The 27,462-nt window shown below is 49.0% G+C and overlaps 1 protein-coding gene and 1 long non-coding RNA gene across 2 annotated transcripts in view; both read left to right on the top strand.

Moving 5' to 3' along the window:
- COL23A1 (collagen type XXIII alpha 1 chain) overlaps nucleotides 1–27,462 on the top strand; it is a 322,014-nt gene that overhangs the window by 32,104 nt on the left and 262,448 nt on the right. The window lies entirely within an intron of this gene.
- LOC140641144 (uncharacterized) lies at nucleotides 5,483–26,010 on the top strand. The gene is made up of 2 exons (XR_012037659.1): nucleotides 5,483–5,648; nucleotides 25,790–26,010. It is a non-coding gene; the product is annotated as an uncharacterized lncRNA (long non-coding RNA).

Raw genomic sequence — 27,462 nt, forward strand, 5'->3', positions numbered from 1 at the left:
TGAGGAGGGCAAGACAAAAATACAATAGGTCATTTTAAAAAATTCATGAGGTAGAAGTAGACTTTCTAAGCATGGCACTGAAGTCTGGGCCATTAGGCAGTGTCTCCAATGTGTGGAGACATTTTTGATTTGTCTCAGTGTGGGGTGTGGTGGGGTGCTCCTGGCATCCAGTGGATGGAGGGCCATGGATGTGGCTAAGCATCCTGCTGGTGACGACCCCCAGCACAAAAAATGACCCTTCCCTCAAATGTCAGCAGTGTTGAGGCTGAAAACCCTCCAGAGTGTAAAGTACTTTCTTAAATGTTTAATTTACATTTTCTGTATAGAAGATCTCCCCTGAACTAAGTTTAAAGATAAGTAAAACACTGAAAAAAAACTCAACACATACAATAAATGTATGGTTAATATTCATGAGGTATAAAGCGTTCTTGCAAAAGAATAAGGAAAAGTCAAATATTTCAGTGGAAGAATGTGCAAAGAATATGAATAGGAAGTCACCAATGAAAAATATAAATGGTGACACTTTCCTTCACTTGAAAAGATCATCCATCCATGAAATAAATTGTGGAAATTCCTAGTAAAATGAGATCAGGTTGATAATGTGTAAGTTGTTTTGATCTTTCTGCTGGGCAGTTGTTATAGGTTAAGTCCAAGGGCAGTCAGCTGGAGAACTCTCTTGTTTGGGAATTGTGTCTTCTTGTTCTATTCAAGCCTTCAACTGATTGGATGAGGCCCACCCATATTATGGAGGCCCATCTGCTTTCCTCCAAGTCCACTTACTTGAATGTTAATCTTATTGAAAAAAAAAATCCTCACAGAAATATCCAGAATAATGTTTGACCACATATCTGGGCAGCATGCCCCAGCCAAGGTGACCCATGAAATTAGTTTCACACCTTCCTCTGTTACTTCTCTTGGGGTCTCCTCCTCCCACCTCGGCTCTCTCTCTAGCCAGTCAGTTATCTTACCTGCTTCCCATATGTTGACGAGTCCTCCCTACAGCATCTCTCCACCACTGCCTCCTTCAGACCCTCATTGGCTTTCAGCCATTCCAGACCTTCCTCAGGACTAGGGCAAAGTGATGTTGTTCGGTTTCAAAGCCTTCCATGGAGAGCCACAGCCTTTAGGATCGAGTGTGCAATCTATGTCTTGATGTTTCTCCATCTGATTCCTGCCTCCTTCCCTGCACCCATCTCTCACATCATACCGCCTTCCTATCTCAAATCCCGCGCCCTATAAAATGACTTAGCTTCTCAATCAGAGCCTGTGTGTCATTCCTCTGCCCCAAGTGGCTCTCTCCTCCACGCAGTTCTCCTTGAAGATCCCACCCACACATTCTTTCTTCACGATCCCTTGGCTGCATGGCTGGAGTTCAGCTCTTTCTGTAAATATGTTTGGGTGATGTGTGGCGTGCGAGACAAGTCTGCTTGAGGATGGCTTCAGGGAAAGGGTAATAAAATCTGAGGAAGCTGCCATGGCTGACACTGTCCTGGGATCACACCCTGCCCAGGGGTGAGGTGGCCTGCAGGGGCAGCTTCTCACCCCCTCCATCCCCGTGGGGAAGCCCCTTCGAGGGCTGTCAGCCTCCTTTTTGTTTTAAAATTTGATACTGACTCTCTTCCCATTCTTTCCAGTGGTTTCTCCTTGCCCACTGAGGCTTCACTCTAGCCAGGGCTTGGCTCAGCTGCGCTCTGAGTTGGCCCCACACTCCGACCATTGGAAGCATTTGCATTTGGTTTGGTGCTGGCCCCGGGGTCCCTTTTCCGTGAATCAGATCTGCCCGGCTTGCCGTGGGGCACTTCCCGCTCTGTGTCAGAGAGAGTTCCCAAGGAGGAAACACTTCAGAAATATCGTCCTGGAAAAAGCCATCCCGTCTCTTGCAGCTAACATTTCCTGTACATTTTCTGTTCTAGCCACCTCCCCCCTCCTTTGCCTAAATTGAGCAGGGTTTGGGAGTTATGTAGACCTGGGCACCCCTAGATCGGAAAGCTTTGGCTCTGCACTGGAGGGCCCCCTCCACGTATTGACTGCCCTCGATGGCCAAGCCTCTGTCTCCCCTTGTCCCCCCTACAGCCTCACGCAGGCCCCGCGGGCCACCCCAGAGCTGGGTTCCCTGCAGCCTTGCCTAGGTATGGCTGCCTGGGTGGCCTCAATTTGCCTTCCGTCCTCATGGGGTCGAGCAAAGTGGGGGGTGTGAACAGAAATAGCTGCCCTTGCTATATTGTACAAAGAGGATCAGTGGTAGCAGAAACACACAGAAATGTCTCTTTCCCCCTTCATCTGCTCGTTTGGCTCCCTCCGTCCCACTGTGCCACATGCACCTGCTGGCTTCATTGTCCCTAAGTATTTAGCAGCTGCATGTCACAGGAGCCGGGCCCTGGGATGAGCCCCCAACCCCATGGAAGAGGCGGCCTCGGCCCTATGTGATCTGTGTTTTTCTGGGTGGTGGGGAGAAGGGAGGGTATCCCAGTGGATGGTGAGCAACTTTGCATCATCACTCGCAACAGAACTCAAGCGGGGCAGATTTAGGGAGAACCCCAAAGTACCGGGAGGAGTGCCGGAGCTCACAGAGGGGAAGTGCCCACCAAAGCCAGGAAGCTTGGGGTCAAACAGGATGCAGGTCAAGTTCTGGGAATCTGGGAAGCAGGTCCCCAAGGGACAGAGGCCTGTCAGATATGTCCCAACCCACTGTTTTTTGTTTGTTTGTTTTTAATGTGTGTCACTCTGCTTGAGGTTTGGGGTCTCCGGAGGAGGAGAAGCCCTCCTGGGCAGACCCCCTGTGGCCCTCCCTCCATCTGGGGCTTCTATGCAGGGTGGAGTGGGAGGGAATCACCTCTCCTCCAGGTGTCTGGCTGCCTTTCGGTGTTTAGGAGAGGAATCTGGGTTTGGATGCAGGTGGATCCAGCCATGATCCACCCAGGGGCTCTGTGAGTTGATTCTTTAACCTGTCCATGTCCAGGGCGCTGGGGTGACTCAGTTGGTTAAGTGTCTGCCTTTGGCTCAGGTCATGATCCGGGTTCCTGGGATCGAGTCCCACATCAGGCTCCCTGCTCAGCAGGGAGTCTGCTTCTCCTTCTCCCTCTGCCCCCCCACCCCATCCTCCTTCCTCCCCGCTTGTGCTCTCTGCTATCTCTAGTGCTCTCTCTCTCTCTCAAATAAATGAATACAATCTTTTTTAAGAAAGCAAAAACTGTCTTGGGTTTGTGTGGAGGATATGCTGAGATAAGTACACATGTAAGTGCTTGGCATACCAGGCATCTAATAATGCCTGTGCAATTATCCCGAAGGAAAGTGACCTGTAGTCCCAAGAGGTGGGAGAGAGCTGGACACAGATCATCATTATGGGTGGGGTGTTACTGAGGGAGCATGGACAGCATGGCCACAGGGACAGTTTCCTTTTGTTGCCTCCCCTGCAGAACAGAATGCCATTTCTGCTTGGATACTTGGTTCGTTTGGTGTCAAAATTCCCTAGTGAAGCTTCTGCTCCCAGATGGAGAAGGAGCAATTCCTGGTGCCTTGGGGGAGCCCTTGAACTTGGTTATCAATCAGGAAGCATTATAAAGCTCTTTTATTTGGGGGGACCCTGGATTTCGCCTCTCCTCTTCCCTGACCCTACAGTTCTTTTTTAGTGTTTCAGCCCTGCCTTTAGAAATGGGACTGAATGCCAGCCCAGCTGCCTTCCCCATGGGGTCATGATTTTCATGATTCTTGGCTTGAAGTGACCCGTTCCCTGGTCTGTTTCTTTAGAAGTAGCCCTGGGCGGCCACTCACAGCCTAGCACAGAAAGACATTCAAAGCACTGCAGGCTGAGATTCTGAGGGGACCAGGGGTTCAGGAGGAAGAAAAATCCAGGAAACAAAGGTCACTGCATGGCCAGTGTGGAGGAGGGGCCAGACCTGGTTCCCCCATTAAAAGCTCACACACCTGCCTTCCCTGGGGTGCTTTCTGCCAAATGTACCTTTAAAATGTGTAAGATGGGGCACCAGTGTGGCTCAGATGGTTAAGCATCTGCCTTCGGCTTAGGTCATGATCCTGGGGTCCTGGGATTGAGTCCCGCATTGGGCTCTAGGTTTAGAGGGAAGCCTGTTTCTCCCTCTCCCTCTGTGCGTGTGGTGTCTCCCTCTCTCTCATAAATAAATAAAATCTTAAAAAAAAAAAAAACATATATACAAGACCACATGTGCCCCTGGATGGGTGGCTTGGAGGCAGGGTGGCGAATGCCCCAGAGCTGTGGCACCCACAGAAGACTGGACAGTGACTTTACCCCTGAGCATCACTTCCGAGCAGAGGCACTGCCTGTCACCCAGGGGAAATGAAGGAGACCGCATTGACTCCAGCTCTCCAGGAAAGGTCAGAGGTGTACAGGGACAGCACACACTTGCTGGCTGTGACTGGGGGCCTCCAAGCATCCAGAGGGGGCCTGACCACGGGTGTTAGCACCTTCTCTGTGACTATATGTATGAGGTCTGCTTCCCCAGGAAGGCTAGGAGCAGCTGCCCAGGGGTGACTGCCCCCCCTTGCCCTACACCCCAAATAGGACTTGGGCTCAACTTCCAGGGGGCAAGTAGTGCCTTCTATCCACCCCCTATGCCTGTTTACTCCCCCCAGACATACATCCTCTCCTCTTGCCTCCTCCCCTTTTGGAATACAGGAGCTCCATCAGGAGGGGTCTGTGAGGGTCATGTTCAGCTACTGGGATACTGGCCCCTTCACTGCTTGCGGTGGGGTGGGGGAGGAGTGTAGAAAAGCAGAGAAGGTGTATGTGTGGAGGGATCGGTTGCACGTGGGGGGCCAAGGGAGGCATAAACTCAGGAGGGAGTTTCTGCAGGAGGGTGAATGAAGAGAGGTTGCTTTGGTAGAAGAAGGTAGAGGTGAGGGAGGGGTGAGGGATGGGGGAGTGACTTGGGAACTCTGGTGTACCTGCTCTGAACCCCTCGCACTGGTGCTGAATCCTCTGCCCAGAATCTCCCACAGCCCCCGGGCTGACTCAGTGGGTCTCCAGGGCACCTCTTGATGATGGAGTGGCTCCTTTCCTACCTGGAAGATTGTTTGCTTCATCCTGAAAGTCCGGACCTGCCCATAGGGCACCCCAACCCTTCCAGTCTTCTTAGCAGACTGCCCACCTTTTAAAAAAATTAAAAAAAATTATTATGATAAAAGCAAGTGTGCTTTTTAAAATTACTGCACTGCCCCCCTCCTCAAAAACAACATAGCTCTCATGTTCAAAGTGAAGTCTCCGTTGATCCTGCGCCTCACCACCCTCTCTAATCCCATCCCTTGGATGTCCATATTTTATGAAGACACACATTTACATTCTTGCAGAAATAAAATAATGCGTGGTAGTCTGCACTTTTTTTTCCCCCCTCGCAGTTTGAAGGTTCGTTTCTCTATCAGCTGTCCAGCCTGCATGGGCTCCAGGGGCCCCTGGCCAAGCTTTATGTGGAGAACCGTTCAAATAAACAATAAACGGTGACTCCAGGCAACCCGGCCACCTTCCCTTCTGCCTTCCTGGAGCTTTTCCAACATTTCCTTCCATGCCAGTGGTTTTTGCCCTTTCCAGTGTTAAAGTCTCCCTGCTTGCCTCCTGCTCCTTCTAATTGTGGCTGCAAGCTTCCAGAGATGGCAGAAAAGCGACGACTGTGCACACGGTTAGTATTCTGTGTCTCTGCGACCATCAGGAGCTCCAGCAGATCTGGATTTCCGACGTCTGCCTCGTTATTTTGGTAACTTTTTGTTCAAATAGAACTAACCGTAGGCGAAGTGCATATCCTAAATTTGCGGCTTGGTGAATTTGCACAGACAGCAAGCACCTGGGTCCCGGCAAGGAACAGCACAGACCCCACCCCCCGAGACACCCCTCTCCCCACAGTTTCCCCAGGGGTGGGTGTGGGTGGGGGTGACTTCTATCCCAGTGTCTCACATAATAGACTAGCTTTGCCTGTTTTTGTACTTTAGTTGAATGAAATCAAACATGTAGATTTGTTTGTGTGTTTCGGCAAGCCTGATGAGATTTAAGCCATTTGGCTGCATGTGGCTGGGGATTGCTCATTTATTCATTTTACTGCTGATGGGCCTTTGGACCAGTTCCGGGTCTGGGGCTCTTGTGAGCAGTGCTGCTCCAAGCGATCTTGTATGTGTTTGGGTGAACATTTAGATGCAATTCTATCTTACAGTAGAATTGCTGGGTGTGAGCTATGCAGGCATTACACTGCAGTGCACAGGGCCACACACAGTGCACAGGGCCTCTCTGGTTGGCCAGAGAGGGTGGCGATTGACACTAATCACCTTCTGGGTTTTCCATGGCAGCTGTGCTGGTGACAGTGTGTGCCTTTTCTGTCCTGTTGTTCCAATTCTACGTTATTTTAATTCTCAATGCATTAGTGTTGATTTCAGGGAGTGTTTTTTTTTTTAAGATTTTATTTATTTGTTTTTAAAGATTTTATTTATTCATGAGAGACACAAGAGAGAGAGAGAGAGGCAGAGACATAGGCAGAAGGAGAAGCAGGCTCTACGTGGAGCCTGATGTAGGACTTGATCCTGGCACCGCGGGATTGTGCCCTGAGCCAAAGGCAGGTGCTCAACCGCTGAGCCACCCAGGCGTCCCTATTTATTTATTTATTTTTGAGAGAGTATGGGGTGGGGGGCAGAGGGAGAAGTGGACTCTGCTCTGAGCAGGAATCCCGACGTGGAGCTCCATCCGAGGACCCTGGGATCATGACCTGAGCCCAAGGCAAATGCTTAACTGAGCCCCCCAGGTGTCCCCCAGGGAGTATTTTGTTCTTCAGGATCACCTTGGCTATTATTCTTGGGCCTATGTATGTCCACACAAGGTTTACCACTAGTTTTCCTATTTCTGTTAGAGGGAATAGAATCCCTCCAAAACTCTACCTGAGATTTTGAATGAGATTAATTGAATAGAGATTAATTTGCAGGGAGAAATAACATCTTTACCATATTGAGGGCTCCAGTTTATGAGCATTGTGTATCCCTGCCATTTGGGTCTTTGACTTGATTTGGTAATATTTTATAATTTTAACCTATAAACTACATGTATTTTATTAGATTTATTCCTAGCAATTTACTGACTCTGCTACTTTATTTTATTTTAGTTTTAATTTCTGATTTTTAAAATTTAAATTCAATTTTTAAAATGTAGCAGCGTATTATTAGTTCCAGAGATGGCGGTCAGTGACACATCAATCAGTTGCATACAACATCTGCCCTCCTTAATGCCCATCACCCAGTTACCCCGTCGCCACCTTCCCCTCCAGCCACCCTCAGTTTGTTTCCTAGAGTTAAGAGTTTCTCATGGTTTGTCTCCCTCTCTGATTTCATCGGCTGCTGCTATTTTATCTTATCTTATATTTTTTAATACTTTATTTAAGAGAGAAATAGAGCACAAGCAGGGGAAGAGGCAGAGAAGGAGGGAGAGGCAGATTCCCTACTGAGCAGGGAGCCTGTTGTGGGGCTCCATCCCAGGACCCCGAGATCTTGACCTTAGCCGAAGGCAGAGCTTAACCCACTGAGCCACTCAGGCACCTCCCCTCTCCTGCTACTTTAAATGATAATAGTTTTGAAAATTTGTTTTCCATTTGTTGCTGAGAAGTAACATATTGCCCATGTTTCCAGTGTCCTTGGCACCTTTGCTTCACGCTTAACAGCTTAACGGTCTTTGGATTTTCTGCGTATTTTCTATCATATTGTCCATATAGAGTTGTATTCATTTCCTATTCTCTGCCTTTTATTTCTTTTACTGGCCTCACTGCTTTGGCCACGACCTTCCATCGTGCTGAATAGAAATATTCTCAGCTCTGGAGCAGGCATCCTGGTTTCATAACTGAGTTCAGAAAACACTAAGTACAACCCTTGCTTTAGGGATTTTGCAGATATTAATCAGGCTAAAGAAGTGTTCTTTTCTTAGTTTGCTGAAAAGTTTGTTTGTTTTTTTGCTTTCAGTTATGATTGGGTGTTAAAACTTGTCTAGTGATGTTTCTGCATTAATGAGCTGATCATACATATGATAGCCCCCCCCCCTTTTTTTCTGTCAAAACAGTGTATAACGTTGATTGATTTTGGAATGTTAACTGGCCTGGCCCTCCTGGAAGAAACTGCTTGGAAAGGATGTGTTATTTTAATATGTTACTGGATCCAATCTGCTAACGTTTTGTGTGGGGATTTTGCATCTGTCTTTGTAGAGAGATGGTCTCTAAGTGTCCTTCTCTGTTGTCAGGTTTTGGTATCAAGGTTATGCTGGCCTTATAAAATGAGTTGGGAAATGTTACTTCTGTTTCTTCTGTCTGGAGGAATTAGTATAGGATTTAGCATTGCTCTCTTCTTAAATGTTTGGGAGAAGTTGCTAGTAAAAACATCAGATGTAGGATTTTCTTTAGGTTTTAAATAATTAATTCATTTGTTTTAATAGCTACATACAGAGTCTCTGCCTCTGTATGTCTTTTTTTAAAAATGTATTTATTTGAGAAAGAGAACAAGCAAGAGAGAGAGAATGAGCAGGAGGGAGGAGCAGCAGAGGGAAAGGGAGAAGCAGCCTCCCCACAGAACAGGGAGCCTGATGCAGGACTCAATCCCAGGACCTCAGGATCATGACCTGAGCCAAAGGCAGATGCTTAACCAAATGAGCCACTCAGGCACCCCTCATTATGTCTTTATAATAGCTTTATTAAAATGGGACTCACTGGGCCATCTGGCTGGCTCAGTTGGAAGAGTGTGCAACTCTTGGTCTCGGGGTTGTGAGTTCAAGCAACAGGTTGAGTGTAGAGATTACTTAAGAAATAATTTTAAAAATTAAAAAAAAAGAAAAAAGATGGAATTCACATACCATATAACTCATCTATTTAAACTGTATGATTTGGTGATCTCTAAAGGTACACAGAGAGGTACAGCCATCACCATGGTTGTGTTTAGAACATTTTCATCACCCCATGTAGGAGCCCTGTGCTCCTGAGGCATCACCCTCCATCCCCCATGTCATTCCCAGCCCCTGGCAACCACGAATCTTTTTTTTTTTTTTTTTTTAATCTCTCTTTGCCTCTTCTGGGCATTTCATATGAACAGAATTGTAAAGATGTGGCCTTTTGTGTCTGGCTTCTTTTGTTTAGCATAGTATTTTCCATCCATGTGTGGTATGTGTCATACTTTGTTCCTTTTTTAAAAAAAGAGATTTTATTTATGTATTCATGAGAGACACACAGAGAAAGGCAGAGATGCAGGCAGAGGGAGATGCAGGCTCCCTACAGGGAGCCCAATGTGGGACTTGATCCCATGACCCCAGGATTACAACTTGAGCCGAAGGCAGACACTCAACCACTGAGCCACCCAGGGGCCCCAACTTTTTTCCTTTTTAAAAGATGAATAATACTTCATTGCATGGATATACCACATATTGTGTATCCATTCATCCATTAATGGACATTTGGGTTTCCACCATTTGGCTATCATGGATATAGCTGCCATGAACATTTGTGTAACAAGTCTTTGTGTGAGCATGTTTTCATTTCTCTGGGCTATATAGTTAGGAGTGGCATTGCTGACTCACAGACTTCATTATTTTTTATTGCTAAACCATAACATGAATATACCAAAGTGTATTTAACAACTGTGTTATTGATGGTCATTTATGATGTTTGCATTTTTGCTGTTGGACTGTGCTCTGGGCACTGCTACTCCAAATGGGTTTGCCAGGGGATGCAGGTCCTGGACCTGTTTGCTATGGGCCTGTAACAAGATTAGGATAGAAATTGAGAGTATTTGGAAACTTTTATAGCAACTTAAGCAGTAATTTTATGTCTGTTGACTCTAATAATAAAAAATATGGGCTATGGTACTTTTATGTTTTTGGTTTTAAAAATTATATTTTCTGCTGCATCCTTTTATCGTATTTACCAAAAGCATTGGTCCCTGACAAACTGGAAATCAGGATGAAAAGCACAGCCAGCTCTCCAGCACGGGTTAGGGAGTTCACCTCCTTAATGTGTTTCAGTAGGAATTGTGCTGAGACGTGGAACTGCTAGACGGCGGCCACAGGCTGAGAAGTGAAATGACTAGTTGGTGGTGAGGGAGGAGGAACTTGCATTTCAGGTTCTCTGCACTAATGTTGATAATAAAGGGTAATTCAGATGGATGAACATACAAAATGTACAGCTGATGCTTGAACAACATAGTTTGGACTGTACAGGGCCATTTATATGCAGTACAATGCTGAAAATGTATTTTCTCTTCTTTATGATTCTCTTTATAACATTTCCTTTTATCTTACTTTCTTGTAAGAATCTGGTCTACAGGGGCACCCAGGTGGCTCAGTTGATTAAGCATCCGAGTCTTGGTTTCAGCTTAGGTCATGTTATCAGCTTAGGGTTGTGAGATCAGGCTCTATGGCGGGCTCTACACTCAGTGGGGAGTCTGCTTGAGATTATCTCTCTTTTTGTCCCCCCCCCCACTGTTCTCCCTCTCTCAAAAAAAAATATCTGTAATACATTTAATGTACAAAATATGTGTTCATTGACTTTGTTATCAATAAGGCCTCTGGTCAACAGCAGGCCATTAGTAGTTCAGCTTTTGGGAACGCACAGGTCACACTCAGGTTTTTTACTGCATGGGGCTTGATGTCCCTAACCCTCATGCTGTTCAAGGCCCAACTATATACGTGTATTCAGCCTCAAAGAGTAAGGACATTCCAGCACATGCTACAGCATGGATGAACCTTGAGGACATTATGTGGATTTGAAGTAAGGCAACCACAACAGGATAAAGAATGTATGATTCCATGTATACAAGGAGTCATAATCATAGAGACAGAAGGTAGAATGGTGGTGGCCACAGGCTGGGAGAGGGAGAATGGGCAGGTGTGTAACGGGGACAGGGTTTCAGTTCAGAAGAGGAGAAAGTTCTGGAGACGGATGGTGTGGTGGTTGAATACCAGTGGTGTGACTGTACTTCATGCCACTGAGCTGTGCACTTAAAAATGGTTAAGAAGAGGGGGCACCCGGGTGGCTCAGTAGTTAAGCATCTGCCTTCGGCTCAGGTCGTGATCCCAGGGTTCTCAGATCAAGTCCCCTCAGACTCCCCTCAGGGAGCTTACTTTTCCCTCTGCCTTTGTCTCAGCCTCTCTCTGTGTCTCTCATGAATCAATAAATAAACATTTTAAAAATGGTTAAGAAGAGGGACGCCTAGGTGGCTCAGTTGGTGAAGCGTCTGCCTTTGGCTCAGGTCATGATCCCAAGGTCCTGGGATGGAGTCCCACATCGGGCTCCTTGCTTAGCTGGGAGTCTGCTTCTCCCTCTCCATCCTGCTTGTGTTCTCTCTTTCTCTGTCAAATAAATGAATAAAATCTTAAAAAAAAAATGGTTAAGAAGAATAGGGAGATGAACTCTCTACCATGTGAGCACACAGCAAAGTGCCGGAGAGGGAGGGAATTCTGGTCTCTTTGTCTTCCTGTAAGGGCACTAATCCTGTCATGCAGATGACCCCACATAAACCTAATCACCTCCTACAGGTCTCACCTCCAGAAATCATCACATTGGGGTTAGGGCTTCAACACATGCATTTTGGGGAGGACACAAACATTCAATCTGTAGCCCCCATTCACTTGCTTGTGGCCTTGGACAAATCCCTGTAGTCCCTCAAGACTCAGTTTCCCCATCTGTAAAATGGGGACATTCATAGCCCCCTCCCCCCGAACCTTATATAGAGCTAACATATGACTCCAGTGGAGTGACAGGTACAGACACCTTTGTCAGCTGCAGCTCTGGGAACTTAGACATGTTAGGGGTCAGCTGGAGTCTGTCTCAAGGATGCTGGGGGCCCTTTTAGCCAAGTGCACGTGGCATTAGGAGGAAGGACATGCCTGCTAGTCCATCTCTGCAAGGCTTCTCCTAAAAAGGCTACCTTCATGCTCATGTTTTGTAGATTAAGGCAGCCACAAAGTGAGCCATCCTCTGGAGCCTTGCCCAAGACATGATCATGAAGGTTTCTCTTAAAAACCTGATTATTTTAAAAGGGATAGTGCTAGTGAATACCAGGTAAACAGACTTAGGAAAAAAGTACCTGGATGAAGCCTCCAGTCAGAACCTGGTCAGCTTTTGGTTCTGCACAGGGGTGACCTCGGGGCTCAGCTGGGACAGGACCTGAGTGGTGGAGGGGTGTCTCCGAGCAAAGCCTGCCCATGTCAGCAGGTGACATACCCCAGCCAGCCTACTTGCACACTCTCAGGGGTGGGGGCTGTGACCACACAGTTTCACTGGGGGGCCTCCCCTATTCTGGTTGTCAGTTAGGGGCTGTGTAATCTGTTTCATCATCCCCTCTTGAGGGCTTTGGCGGTCCCTGGCGAGTCTGGTGTTGGAGCTCAGCAACTGGCTGAGAAAAGCACTGGGCATCTTTTGTTCCCCATCAGCTGCAGGGAGCATTCAGGATGCTAGGGTCTGCCCGGGTCAGCTTTGAAGGCTGAGGGTGGGTGAGGACCAGCTTGCTCTGAAAATTCTGGCGATTCTGGCAGCGTTCAAGATGGTGGGGAGCTCTGTCAACTTCCCTGGGGTTTCACAGGGTCTAGCTTGGTTACTTGGTTTTGGCAATGGTATGAAAATAAGTTGGAATCACCCCAGTAGGAGCTTTGAATCCAGTACAGTCTGAAAGCCAGTGTATCAGCTAGGCATGCATTTGGCTGCAGATAACAGGAACCTGAACTTAAACTCACAGAGATTGACTTTCCTTGCATGCTAATTCCGGAGGTGGACAGTGCAGGGCTGGTGTGGCTGCTCAGGGATGTTTCCGGAACCTGGGCTCCTTTTATCTTTTCATCTCTCCATCCTTAGTGGCAGACCTTTATCTTCACGGAGAGGTCAGGGTGATCAGGGTCTGAATGAGTGTTGGGTCAGCACCGGGTAGGTGATATGAAGAATGTTAGACTTAGAATCGAGAGATACGAGTCCACGCCCCTCTCTGGGTCATCCTGGGGCAAACCACTTGCATCTTCTGGACTCTATCCCACCTGTCAGGTGGCCAAGTTGCACTATATTATCTCAAAATTCCCCTCTTTCTGGGTCCAGATTCCACATTTATTGCTGGGTTACAAGCTACCACCCCCTACCCCCCACCCCAAAACAAAATGTGTCTTTTACGCCCACTGTCACTATTCCAGAAGACAAGGGAGGTTACTTCTCAGGGCAAAGACTGCTGATAAGCCATTAAGGGGAAGGCTTTACCGTCATGGGCTGCTTTGGAAAGCCTTGGCCTGACCTCCCTGGAACTACGAGCAGGACCTTCCTCAGTCTTAAAATAATACTTGGTTCATTTTGAGAGTTGTCTCTTGAGAACACACAACTTGAGAATAATGATACAGCACCATCTGAAAATGTATAGTTTTATAATAGGTCATCATCACGCTTGTACAAACCATTCCTTGTGTGCCTAGCACTGTGCTGGGCATAATGAGTTAAAAATTGGGCCTGAGGTCTGGTCCCACCAACTGGGAGTAGGCAGTCCTGTTGGAGAGGCAGTCAGCTGGGAATGCTCCCACCTAGCTGAGTCAGCCACATCTGATGTCAGCCTGTGTCACTGTTTACTCTGGTCTCAGCATAGAGGCAGCATTGGCCACCACCATACTGATCAGTGATACAAATTGACACTCATGCCACGTGTAGCTTCCTTTCACGTTGATTCTGAGTTTGGCTGTGCAGATTGCTTTGCATAATTGAACATTAACAAGTGTGGTAGGAGTAGGTTAGAACAAGCCACTTGGATGCCAGGGCTTGTGCTGTTGGAGTTCCCTTATAGAACCCAGCCACCCAGCTGGGAAGGAGTTCAGGGTTAGACGACCAAAGGTAGAAGGCTACATGGAGAGAGACCTTGGAGGGCAGGTCATCACAGACACCCCAGCCACTTAGACAAGCTCTCTACTGAGTCACACCATATGGGAAAGAAAGCCATCCAGCTCAGCCCAGCTCATCTATGGAATCCTGACAACTAATTCATTGATGTTTTAGGACATAATGTTTTGGGTCATGTTGTTACACAGCCAGAGATGACTAAGACATCCTCTCTAAGTGGTGGCAAGATGGCTGCTACCGACTGCAGGCTTAGGAAGTGCCTCTCGTGTCACTAATGCAAGCCACTTGGGGATCTTGGAACCAATCCCCATGTCCAGTGGGAAGGGAACACCAGGCCAGAGATGTGTACCCATTCTTGTAGCTGGGGAAGGAGGGTGGGGTTTGGTCCCACCCAACCCATGAACAGGGTGGAGTAAGGAAGGGGAAAAACTGATGCTGTTTATGGGCAGAAAGGCAGGGGTGGGGAAGGAGTGAAAACTTAATAGTGAGACTCACTCAACAGACCATCCTGCACTGGGAGTAGGTTAAACCAGTGAGGGGTGAGTGAGTGAGTAACTGTGAGCAGGCTTAGTTGAGACAGAGTTTTTTAAAGGGCTAATGATTTTGTTTTTAAAGATTTTATTTATTTATTCATGAGAGACACAGAAAGAAGCAGAGACACACACAGAGGGAGAAGCAGGCTCCATGCAGGGAGCCCAATGTGGGACTCGATCACTGAGCCACCCAGGCACCCCTAGAGGGCTAATGATTTAAGACAGGACTTGTTGCTACTAAGAGGCAAGGGTCTTAGGAGGCAAGCAAGCCGAGGAGTAGAACAGGAGATAGGAGAAGGCCCAGAAGTGGGAATGAGTGCACTTGGGGTGAGTGACAGCTGGAAGTGGATGCCAGATGGAATCCACTTTGCGCTCAGAGCCAGATGTCTTAGCCAAAAGCTGTGTATTTGCCGAGACTCCACATGTAGATTAGGCTTTTGCTCTTGAATTTAAAATTCATTTGTATTTTTTTTAAAAGATTTTATTTATTTGAAAGAGAGAGAAAGAGAATGAGCCAGGGGAGAGGCAGAGGGAGAAGCAGGGTCCCTGTGGAGCAGGGAGTCAGATATGAGGCTCAATCCCATGACCCCAGGATCGTGACCTGAGCCAAAGATTGATCCCAGGACCTGAGCTGAAGGCAGATGCTTAACTGCCTGAGCCACCCAGATGCTCCTAAACTCACTTGTAGTTTAAGAAAAGCGTCTAGGTGTTTCTGATTCACTTACACGTAAGTCAGTGGTATGTGCCTGTGTGCACACACGTGTGTATAGCTGTCTCATGTCCCAGAAATGCTGGAAATGGTTTGTCTTGTCCCCTGCCATTTAAGACTGTTTATCTGAGGAAGGAGAGGCTGCATGTGGCTGGGCCGAGCCACGTTCAGCCGTCCCAGGTTTGTAGCAAAGAAAGGTGGCTCTGCAGGAGCCCAGAGCCCTCGTATCCGGGCCACTCAGGGGGTCTAGCAGGGGTTCTGAGTGGCAGCTTGTAGCTGGGTCCCAAGGGAGACTCAGAGGCAGCCCTAAACCAGACACAGAGTTGTCCCAGCTCTCCGGAGAGGCAGGCACCCCCACCCCAGCCCAGCTGGTCATAGTCATGAGGACGGTTTGTACCTAATGATGCGCCTGGAGCCAGCTTGTGACCCAGCAACCATCTGGGCCAACTGCCTCCTGGAAATAGAGCCCAAGTAGGGGCCATTTCCCCGGGGCTGAGGGTGCCCCAGAGGCCTGTTACTGCTGGCAGAGGCCCAGGAACCCAGGAACAGGAGGTGCAGGGCTCGGCTGCTGATCTCCAGACAGACAGTTTGGAAAGGTGGGAGAGGCCACGGCTCCTGGGATTTGCAGTTAGGAAGTGGTGACTGATTGGTGTTTGTAAAAACACTTAGATGCTTTCCAGCTCAGGCTTTCCCCTCAAGGACACTGCCCTGCTCTTTCACCACTCAGACTGGCCCCAGAGCCACTGGCCTTTGCCCTGCACCCTCCTGACCACCCCTTCCCTGCACAACTCGCCCGCCATCCCCCAAACCCAGGCCCTGCCAGTCCATACCCTTTTGGGGTGCACCTCTGGGGAATGTCACCTCACCTTTTCCAATTTGGCCTTTTTTTTTTTAAAAAAAAAAAAAAGCTTTTATCTGTTCATGAGAGACACAGAGAGAGGCAGAGACACAGGCAGAGGCAGAAGCAGGCTCCCTGCGGGGAGCCTGATGTGAAACTCGATCCCAGGACCCCGGGATCACGCTCAACTGCTGAGCCATCCAGGTGTCCCTGTTCAGTGTAATCAATTGGAGTCCAAGGAGCAGCATGATCAAATCATTCCTGAAGCCCCAGAATTGCCATTTATCGACCCTGACATCTGCATGGCAGCGGCCTATCGTTGAGGGAATGGCAGTTCTGAGTCTGAACCCACATTTTGGGGTTTCAGCCCTTTGGGGCCAGCCAGCACCCCTCTATAGCACTGGCCTTCAGACCTGTCACTGTAGCTGAGAGGATGTGGGGTTTTGCTTGGCCAGGCTATGGGTCTTCTGCCCACCCTCGGGGCAGGAGACAGGATCAGCCCCACCAAACCCACTTGGGCGAGCGTGCCAAAGTGGTGGCTCGTGAGGGGAACTTTGTACACCAGTGAAAGAACAGGGCAGGGCACTAGGCAGGTAAGCTCAACACCAGCTCTTAGGCTTCCCCACGTTCCTTTCCTTCTCATCCCCCAGCACAGAATCCGCCCTCTGCCTTCTCTCCTCAAGAGCCTCCCACACTCACCTCCTCCAGGAAGCTACCTCTGATTACCCCAGCGCTCTCTGCATTCCTCCGCTGCAGAGCTCCCTGGCCCATCAGCTCTTCGGCCTGCCCTGGCCTTGTCGGTCTGCTGCCTCAGGCTGTTAGCATCTTCAGCTTTTTATGCATTTGGGCTTTTGTCCTATATGTATTGTGGGGTGTTTTTCTATATCAGTGAAGCTTTTCCTGTGAGCTCTGGATGCATCACCTTTTTCCCTTTTGCATGGATTTTTTTAGGCCAAGCCTTAGGGTCCTAGTGTTTGCATCCCTGTTGTAGCCTGCCTTTACTCGCCATGTGAGCTTAGCCAAGGCGTTGAACCTCCTGCTGCCTTGGTCTCTTTGCAAAGGGGAGAGGAGCACTTGCCTTAAAGAATCATGCAGATGCAACAGGAGTGAAGACGGAAGCCATGCACTGGGCTCACGGACAGCTGGTAAATGAGTGAGTGAATCAGTCGGGTGTTGAGCCATATGACCTGGTGGACTTTGGACAGGGGACTCTGTGAAAAAAGAAATTCCTAATTTGTGATGTTGAGGAGGCCTCATCATAAATGGGGCAAGAGCCAGCCAACACCTGCCGGCCTTAGGCTGGGCTGGTCTGGGAGCTGGGGCAGAGCTGCAGAGGAATCGGCAGGGGTGGTCAGCTGGCTCTGCCTGGCAGGGAAGAGGAAGAGGCCAACAAGGGCCAGGGCCTGGTCAGGTCAGGGCCCAGCCACGAGCAGAATGTCTGCCTGTGCTGGACAGCACTGCCTCTGGCCCCTGCCTTCTGTGACAGCACCCTTTGCCCTGTTCCAAGGCTGTGGCTGAGGGTGCGCTGTCCACATTATATAGTGATAAGTATAAGACCTGGTCGGCCCCAAAAGAGGCAGATTCCCGGTTTTTCTTGGGACTCATTTTTTAAAATTGTTTATTTATTTGAGAAACAGCAGAAGTGGGGGAAGGGGCAGAGGGAGAAGCAGACTCCCCACTGAGCAGGGAGCCCGATGTGGGGCTTGACTCCAGGACCCCGGGATCATGACCTGAGCTGAAGGCAGATGCTGAACTGACTGAGCCACCAGGTCCCACTTCTTGGGACTTTTGAAAAAGAGAGGGTCTCTTTCCACTGAGGTTATAAAGCTGGTAGAATGTAACCCCAGAGCTGCTAGGGCCATAGTATGGTCAGCCCTCCTCCTCCCTTCTGCTGGGAATGAATCCAACACAGGGAAACCAGAGCTGAGAGATGGGGAAGGAGAGGCCTGATGATGGTGGTGACGTCATCGGAGCACCTGGATCTAGCTGTACTTGAAGCTCCCTGGATTTGTCACTCAAGGGAGGCAATATGATTTCTTTGTCTTTTTTTTTTTTAAGATTTTATTTTTTTATTCATGAGAAACACACAGAGAGAGAGGCAGAGACACAAGCAGAGGGAGATGCAGACTCCCCACGGGGAGCCTGATGTGCAGCTCAATCCTAGGACCCCAGGATCATGCGCTGAGCTGAAGGCAGATGCTCAACCATTGAGCCACCCAGGCATCCCTCTCTTTGTCTTTTAAGTGAATGTGACCTGGTTCTGACCTTTGAAGATAAAAAATCCTGGCTGATCTAGCACCCTACCGAAAGCTGTTCTCTCCCAGAGATCCTAACCACATGACACAGACCAGGTTTCCCTACTGAGGCTCATTCCCATGAGTGTTTGCACTTTCAAGGCCCTTCTTGGAGGTCACCCAGAGAAACTGCCCTAGCTGGGGGAGGTTGTCAGAAAGTTACGATGGCAGGGAGTGAAAGCCATGTTCTCAGGCTATGTACCAGAATTTGTCCCACCCTCAAGACACAGCACTATGTCATGTCGTGGCCTGGTCCTAGGGACACCCTCAGACATAGCACCATGTTGTGTCATGGCCCGGTCCCAGGGACACCAGAATCTGGAATGTGTGTTGACCACATTGAGAAGAGTTTCCTGCCCATTGTTCATTCAAGATCCCATTTAGTTTGTTTCTGGCTACGTTGGGTCAGATTTCACACGCACTGTTGGCTTGGTAATGGAAATAATCACACACACTGATAAAGCATGGCAGTAAATGAAAGAAAATGATATAAAGCCCCCACCCTAGTGCTTCCGTGAACACAGGGGATAAAAATTTCAGTCCATGGTTAAACAGGAACAGAGCTTTGGAGCTGCACTTGCCTGGCCCCTTCCAGTGACACGTCTTCAAACCTGGGCCACATGCATTGCTTGGAACTTGGTCATATCATGTGGTTTTTTCAAGTTCACTTCTGGGCCCAGATCGGAGGCTCTAAGAGAGACTTAGCACATGGGGGGTGGTGGTGGTGGTGGTACACAGCTCATTACTGGAGCTGTGTGCCACAACGGTACTGTGACATCCATGCTCGGTGTCCGAGGGTTCAAGATGGACCTTCTTTCCCAGACAGTGGAGGGGGTGGGGATGGGGGAGGCGACTGGACTGCAAGATAAGAGAAAGGATGCCCGGGGCACCTGGGTGGTTCAGTCGGTTAAGCATCCCATTCTTGGTTTCAGCTCAAGTCATGATTTCATGGTTGTGGGATCGAGCCCCACACCAAGCTCTGCTAACTCACTCTCTCTTTTTCAAATAAGTAAATAAAATATTTTAGAAAGACAGAGAGAGAAAGGTTACCATTTGGCAGAAGTGACGAGCAGTCCCTATAAGTTGACTGTGGTCCCTGGGCAGCGCCTATGATGAATGCTTGGCGCCTGCCTGAATGACAGTTTGTGGTGTTGGCACATGTTGTCAGACTGCCTGAAGATTCTAGGCAGCCCCCCAGCCTCCGTTCTGCCCTCCAACACTGTCCCTTTTGCCCTCAAATATAAGTTCATTGCCAACCCTTGAGTGCCTTCTTTCTCAAAAGACTTGTGGATGTGGCTCATGGGCTGAGGGTGGCTGAGAGTGGCCTTGGTGTCCCTCGCTGAACCACTTGGGTTAGGGTCTTTGCAGCTTTCAAACCATCACCTGGCTTCATGGGGAGAGCAGACCGTGGCCTCTGTTAAAGTATGTTCTGGCCCAAATTCACATGGGCTGAATCCACGCAGCTTAATTTGAGGGGGGAAAGAAGCTATTCCATGGTTGGTTGTCTTCCAGAGGGGGTCACTTGCCTGGTTTGTGTTTCTCCTTCTCCTTTCGCCTGCCCCGAAATTACAGAAAGCAGAACATCAGGTCATGTTTCCAAATTTCATTTCATAAACCGAAAATACACTGGAGGTCTCAAGGGCAAAAAGAACACCTTCATCTAGTTAACTTTAAAGATTTTTAATGTTTATATGACACAAAGTCATGTAGTGTTCCTTTTTAAGCAAACTAGGCGAATTGTTACTTTCCTAAGACTTCCCACTTTTTAAAAAGAAATTCTTTTATTGTGGTAAAAGTCTATTTTCCATCGTACCCATTTCTAAGCAGAGAATTCAGTGGCATCACTTACGTTTACAGCATTGTGCAACTGTTTCCACTGTCAACTCCCAAAACTTTCAAGCACCCAAAATAGAAAGTTTGTAATGCTTTTCTCTCACCCTCCAGCCCCTGGTGACCTCCAGTCTACTTTGGGTCTCTATGAATTTGCCTCGACTAGGTATTTCATGTCAGTTGAATCTTAAAATATGTGGCCTTATGTGTCCAGTTTCTTTTACTCAGCACATTTGAGTGTGAATCAAGGCTTCTTCCATTTCATGACTGAATAATATTCCATTGTCTGTACCTCCCACGCTTTGTACATCCATTCCATTGGCAGTCATTTGAACCTCCTCATTCTTAGATTCGGTCTTGAGTAGTTTCATGGAGTAAGTTGAATCTTAACATTTTATTCCTGTCAAGTCATTTCATAATACTGCCTCGGCAGTTGGCTAGCATGAATGGAACTAATGTTTATTGCCTGCCTTCCATAAACCAGGTTCTGTGCTAGCCTGTGCACACTGTATTTACTCCTCATAAACATGGTGTGTGGTAGGTGTTACCGCCCCCTTTTGCAGATGAAAACACTCAGTCTCCGAGGCCATAAGGGACTTCCTCAAGGTCACATATCTAAGTATGTGACTGCACTGAGCTTTGAATCCTGGGCCACTTAATTCCCAAATACACATGTGCCCATTCTGTCTGTTTCCTCTCATTAATCCTGGAGACAAACTGGTTCATGCTGCTCTGTCACATTTAGAGGTGTGTCTGTCACAGATGCTTTCTTCCCAAGTGCATCAACAGAGCTTTGAGCTAATGTCCAGAATGACCCAGATTTGGTCCTTTGTCCTTAGTTTACCCCATAGCAACTCTTCGGTGAGGAGGGAGAGTATGGAAGAGTCAGGTGAGTGCCTGCTCTTAGGGAGGTGTTCGGGAGTTGGAAGAGGCTTTTTTTTTTTTAATTTATTTTTTTAAATTTTTATTTATTTATGATAGTCACAGAGAGAGAGAGAGGCAGAGACATAGGCAGAGGGAGAAGCAGGCTCCATGCACCAGGAGCCCAACGTGGGATTCGATCCCGGGTCTCCAGGATTGGGCCCTGGGCCAAAGGCAGGCGCTAAACCGCTGTGCCACCCAGGGATCCCTGGAAGAGGCTTTTGAGTAATGATAGATATATCTGCTTTGCAGTTGGGGAACCAGTGACCAGCTACCTCCACTGAGCCTTCTGCTCTCAGCAAAGTCAGGGACTGTCCAACCTTGTTGATCACACATTCATTCTCTCCCTTTCCCTCTTTCCCTTCCTTCCGACCATCCATCCATCCATCCATCCATCCAACTGCACATGAATCATGTCTGCATCCATCCACCCATCCATCTATCCATCCTCCACCCACCCATCCACTCATTTATCCATCCATCCATCCATCCATCCATCCATCCACCTGTCTGTCCATCTATCCCTTTATCTGTCTATCCACCCATGCATCCATCCATCCTTCCATTCATCTGTCCATTCACCTATCTGTCCATCTATTCCTTTATCCATCTATCCATCCATCTATCCATCCATCCATCCATCCATCCATCCATCCATCCAGACAATATTTGTTGTAGGCCTGGTGGATGCTACATCCTGTACCAAGCTCTGGGACATAGTGGTGGGCAGCATCAATGACTTGTGGGATAAATAGCCTTCAACAGAAAAGGGATCCCACCAGTATAATGTGTTAAAAGTCATGAAACTTTTTATTCAAAATCCCGATTCCTGGCTTCTCTTGGAAAACCTGAAAGACCAGGCAGCACAGAGTGTGGCTAGCCACCTGGCAGTGCTCCCAGAGCTAGGCATTTGCCCCAGCTCACCACAGTCTGCCACTGTCTGCTGTCTGGCACCAGAGCCACATGGTATGCCTGGCCCAGGTGGCCTGTGAGTCCATTCCCCCGACTAGAGCTGTATCTGTAGCTGCACTGGCTATCCTCACAGTCTGCCTCTAGCCTGAGGCCTGGGCTTTGTTCTAATCCATTCTGCCCCTGAACTCCCAGTTTCCCCATCTGCATGGTGACTGTTAGGGATGGTGGGGGCAGGGGGGAGGCAAAGATGATTAAGGTGCTGAAGAAGGCCTGCCGACTGCATCATGCTGTTCCAAAGCGGGGGCTGTCTTCGTTGAATCCTGAGTCAGGAGAGGGTGAGTCAGGGCTTTGTCAGTAGGGTGGGTGTTGCATTTCACATGCTCTCTTTTTAGTTGAGGTGAACCACTCAGTGGCGTCCTTCTTTTGTGCTGCTTCGGGGTGGCCATGGGGGACTCTGTGTCCTTCCAGTGCCCATGTCTAGACGGGCCTCAGGGAGCATCCTGACCCTTTTTGTTGTGTCTTTGATGCTGGGATGTTGGCACTGTGTTCTCCCCTTCCACCCGTCAGGGGCACAGGATTACTTTTATCTGTTCATCCAGGATGAATGGCCAGGGTATATGTTGAGCACTTGGGCATTTTCATTGGATGAGGATGGATTTGAGGGCCTTGACCTCAGGCAGAGGTGGGGTGTGAGTTAGCAGCCTGCACAGCAGTCTGGGGCAAGAGAGGCAGGTAGTAAATGATTCTTGAATGCAGATGTTCAGGAGTGGGATTGCTTGGGGCTTGGGTTTCATTAGCTATGGGAGGGGAGGGCAGGGAGGGCATGGAAGGTCTCTGGGGCTCCTGGGTGCCTCTGAGGAGCAGGTTGGGTGCAGAGGGGATCGGCCAGGAGGATGCCATGGTGAAGGTGCCCAGGATAGCGGTTGGGAATGTGGTTCTGAGGCTCCAGATGGGAGGAGGTGAGGTCCTGAAGAACCCACAGGGGGGAAGGGGACCCCAGTTAAGGGAAGTTTACTGAAAAGAGGCCCACAGAGAAAGCAGCAGATGGAGCAGGGTGGGGAGGAAAGCCTCCCATGTACGTGGGACAGAGGCCTCAGGTGAGCCAGCCATCAGAGGCAGCTAACACTGAGCACTAGCACTGGATCTGGACATAGAACTTGGCACATACTGTTTGTGGGGAGCCACCTGAGGAATGGGTGGGAGGTGGCGAGGAAAGGAAGAGGTGAGGCGAAGTGGGTAGGCCTGGAAGGGGCATGGGGTGCTGGGAGGGGCTCAAGAGGGAGCAGGGAGCGCAGGGTGGGTAAGCAGTGGAGCCAGACCAGGGGCTAAGATCAGTATGGTGTGGGGGTGCTGCAGGGGCAGGAGGACATGGGGCCTGAGCAGCGAAGGCTGAGTGCCCCCTCACTGCTTCTGGTTCTTTGGTGAAGTGAGGAGGCAGGCTCAGAACCACAGCGGCTGGTGGGGCTGAATGGACAAGAGGGGGAGGGAATCCAGGCGTTGAGGGCCATGGGAGATTTATGGGTCTGGCATGCCCTTTCCTCAGCACCCCTTCCCTGCTGAGGCTGGTTAGACTCCCCATCCCCAAGCTCCCGAAAACTTCCACACCTGTCCTGGACCCCTGGCTCCTGGGTGGACACCTGCCCTAGAACAGGCTCACAACAGGTGCTCGCTGGGTTCTGGTCCCATCCCCATGAAGCAGGGCAGAGTACGGAAGGAGCCCGCATGGGTGTGGAGGCTGGGGTGGGGGTGAGTCTGCCGTGGATGGAGCATGGAGACAAGCAGGAGAGGCCTAGGGCCATGTGGCTTCCAGAGGTAAAGTGCCCTGCAGCAGATGTCCCTAGGAGCGCCGGCTGGGAGCTGAGGCCCGGCCAGCCCTCCACCACATCTGCAGCTCAGCTGCCTCCTAGAAGCTTGCGGAGCACATGGCTCTTGTGTGTCCATTTGAACAGGCAGCAACTTTCTTCTGCATGGAACAGTTTTGCTTCAAAGGAGTGATTTTATTTTCACTGGACTCTAGGGGGGAAATAACTCTAAAAATTAGAACCTCAGCAGAGAACACAAATGGGACTTGGTCCCTTGGCTTAGCTTTGTTTGTAATGATTGAGCCAAGCTCCGAAAATGCTGCCTTAATTAGAATTTACAGCCAGCACTATGCATTTGTGGGTGAGGGTGACCTGTGCTCTGTGAGGAGCTGGGATTCACACTGGGAGGTTACCAGTCCCCTGGGCCATGGTGTTTTTCCTCCCATACACGTCAGTTATAAATATAGATGGTCTGTGCTGGCCCACACCCCTGAATTCTCAAAGCGTCTTCGTTGTGTGTTGCGGGGGGGCAGTGGGCTGCTGTGTCAGCCTCCCTGCTGGGTCGTGAGCCCCAGGTCAGCTCCTGTCTGTAGCGCCAGCCCTGGTGGCCCCAGGATGTGGCACCAGGTGTGGTGATGGATTTTGAATCAGTGGGTTGTTGGATGAACTAAATGCATAAAGAGGGAATAATCCAACTCCTTGCAGAGAACCATGAGCTTCAAAGTCTGTTTTGTGCTGACTTGGACTTTGTCGATCCAAGCCATGTGATGCCACCAGAATAACCTTCCCAGTGAAGCCCTGTCTTCAGCCTTCCTCCTCTCAGAACTTAGAGGCACCTGGGTGGCTCAGTGGCTGAGCATCTATCTGCCTTTGGCTTAGGTCATGATTCCAGGTTCCTGGGATCGAGTCCTGCATCAGGTTCCCCTCGGGGAGCCTGCTTCTCCCTCTGCCTATGTCTCTGCCTCTATCTCTGTGTCCTTCATGAGTAAGTAAATAAAATCTCAAAAAAAAAAGACAACCTTTAGTGGGTCCCTGTTTCTTCAGCTTCAAGTCTAAATGTCAGCCTCGTGCACATCTTGGGCCTCCATGCCAGCCAAGGTGGCCTCTTCCTTGCCCTCCAAACACATGTTCTCATCCTGCCTCTGCAGCTTTATCCCTGGGTCCTTGAACCCAGAGCATCCTCCTCAGACAGCATAGGATTAAGGGCACAGGCTGTGGATTAAGGTTGCTTGGCTTCAGAATGTAAAATGGTGCAGCTGCTACGGAAAACAGTATAATTACCACGTGATCCAGCAATTCCATGTTTAGGTCCATACCCAAAAGAGTTTAAAAGAAGAAGGTCTGGAAGAAATATTTGTACACCCATGTTCTCAGCAGCATTACTCACAGTAGCCAGAGGGGGGAAACAGCCCAAGTGTCCAATCAATGGATGAATGGATAAACAAAATGTGATTTATCCATACAATAGGATAGGATTCAGTCTTAAAAAGAGAGGACACTCTGGGGCACCTGAGTGGCTCAGTCAGTTAAGCATCTGATTCTTGGTTTCAGCTCAGGTCATGATCTCAGGGTTGTGAGATCGGGCCCTGTGTCAGGCTCCACACCCAGCTTTGGATTCTCTCTCCTCTCTCTGCCCCTCTCCCCTCTTCTCCCCTCACATGCTCACACATGTATGCATGCTCTCTCTCTTAAAAAAAAAAAAAAAGGTAGATTTTATGAAATCTATGTTACTGCAATTAAAAAATAATTTCCAAAAAAGTGAAGTAAATTTGGAAAGGGTAAAAAGATAAGTCAGAGAGAAAAGCCATGAGAAAGACTCCACCTGCCAATGCTGACTTTGCAGATTGAAGGAGGGGGGCATGAGCCAAGGAATGCAGTGGCTCCTAGAAGCTGGGATCAGCCCTCATTTTATTGCCAGCATGGAAGAGGGGACCTCATTGTGATAACAGGCACTGAATTCTACCAACACCCTGAATATGCAGGAGACAGATTGTCCTCCAGAGTCTCCAGAAAGGAACACAGCCTGCCCACACCTTGATTTTAGTCTGACGGGATGCATCCTGGACCTCTGACCCACAGAACACTTAGGATAATTACCTGCTGTGGTTTCAGGTCACAGAAAGAAAGAAAGAAAAGAAAAGAAAAGAAAAGAAAAGAAGAAAGAAGGGAAAGGGAAAGGAAAAGGAAGACTGGATTTGATGCCCAGCTCTCTCCCTTTCCAGCTGTGTAGCCTTGGACAAGTTTCTTGAGCTCCATGCTTCACTTTCTTCAGCGGTCAGTTGGCTATTTACACCTCATGGACCCTGGTGAGGAATAAATGAGTTCCTAGCCGATGTTTCGTGCAGTGCCTGGCATCACCGTGAGTGCCCCTGTATTATTCTTGCCACTGCCACCCCTGTGGCTATTGTCCCCTGGGCTCTCTCCCATGCTGCCATCCTCTGGGATCCTCGCACCCCTGTCACACCCTCCAGAACAAGGTGGTTTACCACTGGGTGGCATCTTGTCTTTTTTCTCTCCATTTGTCCCTCTGGGGCACGCTGGTCCTCTCCAGCTGGAGCTCCTGGAACACAGCATCCTCCTCCTTCATCCCCCAGCGTAAAACCAGGCTCAGGTGAAGGTCTGTGCAGTGCGGTGCACGGAGTTGAGTGCCCACCTGCGTGGACTAACCTCTGCTCTGCCTCCTGCTGGCAGTGTGATCCTGGGAGCCTCCATCCATTATTTGGAAGATGGAGTGGATGGGAAGGTGCAAGGGGTTGCAGCAAAAAGGAGCAGGCTTGGAACTGATGTCAGTCCCATGGGATTTGGTGGCAAGAACTCAGGGAGCTGGAACCTGCTGGAGATGGGGTGGAGCGGGTGGGAGAGGCAGGGTTCTCCTGTGCTGCCTGCTCAGGGGTTTGGAGCCTCCAAGAGCAGCCCCCTGTTCCCCTTCTAGCAGCAGGACTCTAGGTCCCTCTCTGAGCTGAGACGGCGTGAGGGGACACCCACCCCACCCTTTGGGGTTAGAGCCTCCGCAGGGTTGCGGACATCCCCAGCACATGGCCGCTCGTCTTCTGGACCTTTCCACTGATCCCTTCTCCCTGGCACTCTGTATACCTAGCTATCTCTTCCCCACTGGACGGGGGCCGTGTTAATTCACCACAGGCACCTGCCACAGTGTGGATACCCAGGAAGTACCTGGTCAAGGAAGGTCCATAATTGATACTGCTTTCTCAAACTGGATATAAAAATATGGTACATCTATCATCTACATTTAGATAGACTGATTCTTGCAAAACAGAAGACCGACACTTGCAAAACAGAATCACACTGTAAACACTACAGCTTAAAAGGGCTCAGTATTCCACAACCATTCCTTTACATGATTAACTACACTTCTAAAGCCTCAAGGGTGCTGAGTAAGATTCCACTGCAGGTATGTGCCAAAATTTATTTAAACAGTCTCCTACTGTTGGACACTTAGGCTGTTTCCAGTTTTCTGCTTATATTATTTATAGGCAGTGAGCAGCCCTGTACACACACATTTGCTCTTCCACTTAATTTTCTTTTGACAGATTCCCAGAAGTGGATTTGCTGGGTCAAATGGTATGCACATTTTTTTAAAGCAGTCTTGATGCCCAGTGTGGAGCCCAACATGGAGTTTGAACCCACGACCCTGAAATCGTGACCTGAGCTGAGATCAAGGGTCTGACACCTAACTGACTGAGCCACTGGGCGCCCCACCTGCAATGTGCACATTTGTAAAGTTTGAGTTACACATCATATTCCCAAATTGCCTTCTCAAAAGG

This window comes from Canis lupus, chromosome 10, assembly GCF_048164855.1.
Source record: "Canis lupus baileyi chromosome 10, mCanLup2.hap1, whole genome shotgun sequence".
In the NCBI taxonomy this organism is placed as follows: domain Eukaryota; kingdom Metazoa; phylum Chordata; class Mammalia; order Carnivora; family Canidae; genus Canis; species Canis lupus.